Genomic DNA, 7,108 nt, shown 5'->3' with positions numbered 1-7,108 from the left:
ATTTTAGTAGATAGTGTATATGAGTGTGTGTTGATTCGAATGGGAATGGTAACGCTTTTTGAAGCTAAGCTTCTATCGGATAGAATAAATATAATCACGGCAACTTTTACATTATTAAATATTTTATTTGATATTTAAGTAGCAGCTGAACTTGAACGTAAACACCGAACATACTATTTTCTTTCACGGCTGAACTATGTTACTCTATTTAAATCTAATGAATTTTTAACACCTATTTACTGCTTTAAAGAAGTAGATAATGTTGATTTTTCCTAATTAATTATTTTTATACTTCTGTTAGGTTACTTCGTGAGAAGCACAAAATAAAATAATTGTTCTATTGTAAGCATGACATGTAAGATGTTTTAGTCACGAAATGTAAAACCTTATTTGATTGTATACATTTTAGTTTAAGCATATTAAATATTATCAGTTCATTCCTATCTAAATGGAAATGTATAATGTACGATAATAGATCTAACATGTCACACATAAACTTCATATACTCTCACTTATTGACAGGCAACTCAACCGTTTTATAGATTTTATAAAACTAATTTATAGTACCAGACTCAACATTAATTTACTTGTCCTAATATAACATGTTCTCTGAAGTGTAAACAATGACAAAAATGTTGAGTGAAAAAAGCGAAAAGAAGTTCATATTGTTTCCAAGTTATTGAATTTTCTTATCAGAAATCCTTTTCGTGGGTGTGCAACTATTATGTATATATATATAAAATATATGTGAATGTCTTCACTTAAATACTGCTGATTGCTCCAACAAAACTTATTGAGTGTTCATCCAAGACACACAGAAACAACATGGTTTTAGTCAATTTGAGAGTCTTGGTAAGTTACCATACAATTTTGTAATGAAGTGTGTATTTTCTTATATATTATGGTTTGTTACAGAGTCCTTTCATTGCTGCGAAAGAAAAATGTTTATTACTTAAAATATTAATTTAATCAACTCAATGAAGTTATTAGGACAGTAGTCTTGGAACTTCCCTCTGTGCAGTTTCCGGTACATTTAATCAAACTTGATCTTAGAAATGAGATATTCAGAGGCTCACAAAAGTGAAGTTTAAAATCAAATAAATGACTTAACGTTATTCAGTGTACTCGTATTAACCTGATTTTTATAAAAATGACTGTGGATTTTGAGAGAATTTGGAATATACAGTAAACTTTATCACTTTTGAAAAGTTCTTCTCCAACTTACACAAGTATGAAAAGAAGTAAACATAAGTCTTTTGAAGGAAACACGATCCTGTTTAAGAAAAATATCTTCGTGGATTGTTATTTTTATTATTTTATCGTTTTCGAAATTAGTAAAAACAATCAGATCAACTTCGGGCTTCATAGAGTTATGCCTTGAAATCATTCTTAACGGAAAACTGAAGTAAAACACTGACTTCAGACTACATAATATCAAGTTCTTGGAAAGTGCTAAAAAAAAAAAAAAAAAAAAAAGAAACAGTCTATATTTCTGAATTGTTAAACATTTGTTGATACTTTCATTACGATTATGTGAATTCATTGTTTCAATTAAAGTAACTTCTCTTTTTAATGATCTTTATTTTATTCTTAATTCTGATGCTGGTGATTCTACTAATATTTTATTGATAAACTAACAAATGACAACAAACACACACACGCACACGCACACACACACACACACACACACACACATATATATATATATATATATATATATATATATATATATATATATATATATATATATATATATATATATATATAAACTATTGTTTTTGAGAGACATATTCAAGCATGTTAGTAATAAACTGATTAACATTTCCTCCAAAAGGAAAGGTTTCATTGAAAATCCAATATCGATTTTTTTCAGTTTCTGTGCATTGTCGCTCTTGGATGTTTAGCTCTTAGCTTTGCTGGTGCACAACAGCAGCAGGAGAAGAAAGAAGAGTAAGTACAAGGGTTATATTTTTAACTGTTATTTCTCAATTAATTAATGTAATTTTATTTTGTAGATTTTCTTATTCATACTCTTATTATGACTACCGTACAACAAGACAGAACGATCATTTTGCTTAGTTGCTTGTAGAAGAATATTTTGCATTATATTATCTGACTATGACGCAAAATATATTTTTAGCACGATTGATTTAAATTTTAGCATGATAGGTTGAAAATCTTATATAAATATCCACAACAAGACATAAAGTCCAATAAAGCCCTGAAAGGAAAAGAGTAAATTGTATTTGAAAATTAATTGGGAAGACTATACGACTCTCTATATTTAAAATGGCAAATTTTTAAATAAACTATTTTATATAGAAATGCAGAATTAGCTCAGCTTGAAAAGAGACGAAAGAACACACATTGTTACCAAATAGTAATATTTTCAGGTAACTTTTATGCTATGTCTAACGGACTTACTGAAGTCAATGCAGTTCCAGCTAAACAGTAAAGTCAAAAGAAATGGAAGAAAATAATAGAAACTGTAAAAAATTTGTTTTAACTTCCATATATTATTATTATTATTATTATTATTATTATTATTATTATTATTATTATTATTATTATTATTATTATTATTATTATTATTATCTTGTTTAAAATGTGTAAAATTAACTGATATTATAATTATTTAAATATATATAGATACTAACCTCAACTACTATTATAAGTCTTAAGGAGCTGGATTCTTTTCTAAGCAGAAGTGCTCTCAAAGTGCGATATTGACATTTTAGAAGAAATAAAAAGTGTCATTCAAGCTTGACAACAATTAAAAGAACACGTATAAAGAGTTAATATATATACAAGAAAAAGACTTTTAATCAAGGTTGCACTGTGGGTGTAGGTGGGAGATATCTGAGATCAGAACCAATGAGGAAGTTTGGAAGTAGATATTGTTTATTGTGTCATATATGTCAGGAAGATTTACGGAGGTGCACGGGCACCCTTACCTCCATGTACTTGTTAAAACAAGTAAGTGTCACAATGCACCCACATGTAGTACTTTGATTTGGCTTTATCTAAACAAAACTGCTTAACAATTTAAATTTTACAAAGTTTATACTTAAATATAGTATTTTGCATCAAAATAAATGAAGCGTATATTAAAATAAATGAACATGTGAAAATAAAGAATATTTAATTAAGGTTTGAGATTTATCGAGTAGAAAGTCATTTAGTTACATTTTTGTGTTATATTTCACGGATATATTACTATTTTGTATCCTGAGCATTATACTAACTCGCTAGTCTCCGCAGCATTGTGGGTAGTCTATGAAGCAATCAAGCTATACATAATTAATCCTCTAAGAATACCTCGGAAACTGATCCTTGATTGCCTGTATCTTGGGATCAATTGAATGGATCACTTTTAGCAACGAAATCGTTTCCTAATTTTTGATCTTCTATAAAATCTTGGTCAAAATTGATGGTGATCCATAAATTAGTTCTTGAGACACGTGAACACATGCAGAGAGTAAATATATAAAACAGTTTTGGTAAACTAAATTCCTTAAAAATGTCTGTCTATTTGGAGGATACACCAACTAAATCATATTGAATGATGTCGTATACTGATTCTCTGTTTTTGCACAGTCAATAAGCGAATATAGGACGATCTTAAAAGGCTGTGTGAAGACCAGCCGCACGACGTCTTTCAGTTTTTGAGGCAATACTCTGTTAAACCAAGCCTAAATCGTCAACGTTGTTTAAAAGGCTGGGATCTTCTGGGGACCGCAAGTATTATTTCAATTTCTCAACTTATTTTTTGTACCTTTTTAACGAACATATCATTGATCTAATTATGCACGAGATATTCCAAAAGGATGCAGGGCACATATAAAAATCGGGAATAAATTGGTTCTTATAGTTGCAGCAGTATCACCAAATATCACCTTCTGGGGTCCTTAGAGGACCCCGCTGGTGTATTAAGGGTTAAAACATGAATATATTTGCATTTATAAAATTACCATTTTGGCCCATGTTAGAATGTTTACGCGTATGTACTTTCTTTTCTTTATATATTCATTTTTTTTAAATCGAACATTTAGGGCTCAATGAAGTCAAATCTTGTCTGTCGATCTTCTTTTTCTTCTTTCTCACCTCAACCATAGGTTGGTGGGCAACATGGAAATTTTAAAACTTTTCTCTCCTTTGGGAGAGCTGTTTTATTCTTTGATAAGGGTTTTTCTTCTGTCGATAAGGGAAAAAATTAGGAATGAAAAGAAATAGATAAGAAAATATTTATATATAAAAAACTATTTAATATTTTTTATTGATCTTCCAGAGAGAAACTAATCGAGCACCCTCCTAAATATTTTCGTCACAAGCACCCCTATCATCATCGCCATGAACATGTTCATGAACACAAACACCAGGAAATTCATAACCATCTTTATCATATGAAGAAAGAGAATCATGTCACGAAGGTAGAAGAAGAAAAGAAACAGCAATTTTAAAATCAATACTAGTAAGTATTTTAGTTACTTTCATAATATGGACTCGTACGTTTTCAGTATAAATATACTAATATTAGTAATAAATTTCCATGTCGGGGAACTATGTATTTATAGAATATAATAAACTACTAGGTATATACATGGGTATATTTAATGCAGGTTATAGTTCTATAAATTTGTTTATTTTTTGAAGTTTAGTGTCCCTTTTTTAGCACCAAAGCAATATAAAACGTGGACCTCCAGTTTAAGGTGGAATTTGAATCACCGAAATGTGTTCAAAGATTTAGTTCTTTCCTATCTGGAATCGAACCGGGGATCATGTGCAGCAAAGACGCCCGCGCTAGCTACTATATCAGTGGGAAGGGTTCCATGAATTCGTAATTTATCAATTTACTAAGTTAATCCTTAAGGTTACGCTTATTGTCCACTACATAGTTTCTCACCCAAATATATTATCAATGCAAAACACTATGACTGTATTGTTCATCGACATTATAAAGAAGTAGTTAGCCAATTATAGATAGCTGCAGATTAAGTTGACTTATTTTAAGATTTCCAATAATACAAATATATATTTACTAATAATTAACTGCCAACATGTCAATTTTTGAGCCACGCTAATAATCCTAATAATAAATAGTCACTCTAATAGATGTCGCTAGCTGAGCTATCGCTTACTTGTATAACAGTCTTTGAATACTTGCATACATATGGTATGGAGTTCGAGGTGATTAGTGGACAAATGACATTTTTAATAATGATAAATAAATACACAAATTTGTTAAATTTGAACAATTTTAACCTTTGCTGTACAGCTGGTCGAAGGTTTGGGCGGGGTAGTTACCACAAATAAACTGATCTATAAATTTAAATTTTTCTTTTGTTTCTTAACCTAAATTGAAGTTTTGTATCTTTAGGTGCAGATCTAGGTCTCTGTCACCTAATATCACTAATTAGTGCTATTAATAGGGTAGAAATTTAAATATAAAAAAAGTTGGATATAAAGAGTGATAATGGAAGGTGATGGATAAATATCCTCTGTAGTCATAGATACATATCAACAAAATTACTTTTTCTTCCAAATATGACATTATGAACGTTGAGATATTTTATATTTATCCCATAGACATTACTATATTTTCTTCTTAATAGTGTCCATCTAGATCAGGAATTTAACTTTAGTGACTTAAAGCGTAATAAATAATTTGAGGATAAACTATTAATAAATTAAAGTTAATTTGTATCTCTTTGTTGCTGCAGAGACCGATCTGGTAAACACATTAATAAAGATAAATAAGATAAAGTATTTGATAGTATGACAAATAAAAAAATACGTTCTACTCCACTACGAAGCCTATATGGCAAACATCATAATGTTGAATCGAACAAATGTATCAAATCAGAATCTTGGTTGATTATTTATTAATATCATTTCCTTCAAGCAACTTTTTTTCAGAGCAATAACGTGAAAGGATAATCATTAGGCGAACTACATAACGAAAACCGTGAAGTATTTATTATACACACTTTTAGAGAAAATAAGTTAAATGTCTAGAGTTCCAAACAAATTGATAAAATGCGAACTTGAGCTTAGGCGTTTGATTACAATTCCTCAACAACGCAGTCAGGCTTCTAACTGTAGGCGTAAGGTCCTTCTTATCTGTAACTTCCAAAATTCTGCAAACTTTGGTGCAGATTGCCTAAAACTACCTAAACGAAATTTCGGACAATGAATGCAAAATTGACGATACAAATATTTAATTGGTTAGCTCGTTAAGCTTAATATTACTAGACAAGACTTAGCCTCATAATACTTTAAACTGAATGCTTTGAGAACAGCTAATCAATTTGATAATTAGATTTAAGAAATCTTTACAAACGTACATCTATTATTAAAGTTAGAACAGGTAAAAAATGCTTGGGACGGTATGGGGTAACGGTACCCCACTAATAACTTAGTCTGGTAGTGAATAAAGTGACACTATTGTTAGAAATTTGTAAATTAATTACAGTAATCATATGTAATTAACATATACTGTATATGTAGTTGTTAATGGGCGAACTAGTATTTAGTAATATTCATAATCTTACATAGTTTAATAATTATAGATGTTAAAGTATGTAAACTATTCCAATGAGAAGAGGTTCTTTCTTATCCTTCTGTTTCCGCATGGTCCTCACTTCGACTGTTATAATTTCACACCCTGAGCTGGGAAAAGTTTCAAGAGAAGCTTGAAGAGTTAGTTTAGATGCAAATTTTTCTGTGCTAATGTATTGCGTTTTTCTTTTCAGGTAGAAAACACACTGTTATTTAGCACCTAGTTTACTGCAAATGAACTGTTAGTTGTTTTGTGAAGTATTTATAATATTTTGTAATAAAATAGTGATAATTTAATAATGGTATTTTGAATTATAAATCTAAACCAAGCAGAAAATACTTTTTCAATGATTTTAGGCACACTGCCACTTAGAAAAACTATAACATCGCCAATGTTATAACTGCATTTATCAAATGGAATAACTTAAAAGACATTTCCAGGATACTTTCTATGGCTAAGACTTTAGGACTTCAAATATATTTGACTTACAGTCGTTACAAAGATGTTCAGATGTTCATCTAGTTTCTGTAGAATGAATATCTGGTAGTA

General features: G+C 29.8%; 1 long non-coding RNA gene across 1 annotated transcript; it reads left to right on the top strand.

The window, feature by feature from the left end:
- The first annotated feature begins 791 nt into the window (after window positions 1-791).
- On the top strand, window positions 792-6,798 carry LOC145679787 (uncharacterized). Its single transcript, XR_014130535.1, has 4 exons — window positions 792-852; window positions 1,874-1,950; window positions 4,289-4,471; window positions 6,753-6,798. It is a non-coding gene; the product is annotated as an uncharacterized LOC145679787 (long non-coding RNA).
- The last annotated feature ends 310 nt before the right edge of the window (window positions 6,799-7,108 follow it).

Source organism: Thermobia domestica, chromosome 2, assembly GCF_964235325.1.
Source record: "Thermobia domestica chromosome 2, izTheDome1.hap1.1, whole genome shotgun sequence".
Classification (NCBI taxonomy): domain Eukaryota; kingdom Metazoa; phylum Arthropoda; class Insecta; order Zygentoma; family Lepismatidae; genus Thermobia; species Thermobia domestica.
Note: the sequence above shows the minus strand (reverse complement) of the source record. Positions and strands in the feature narration are given on the sequence as shown.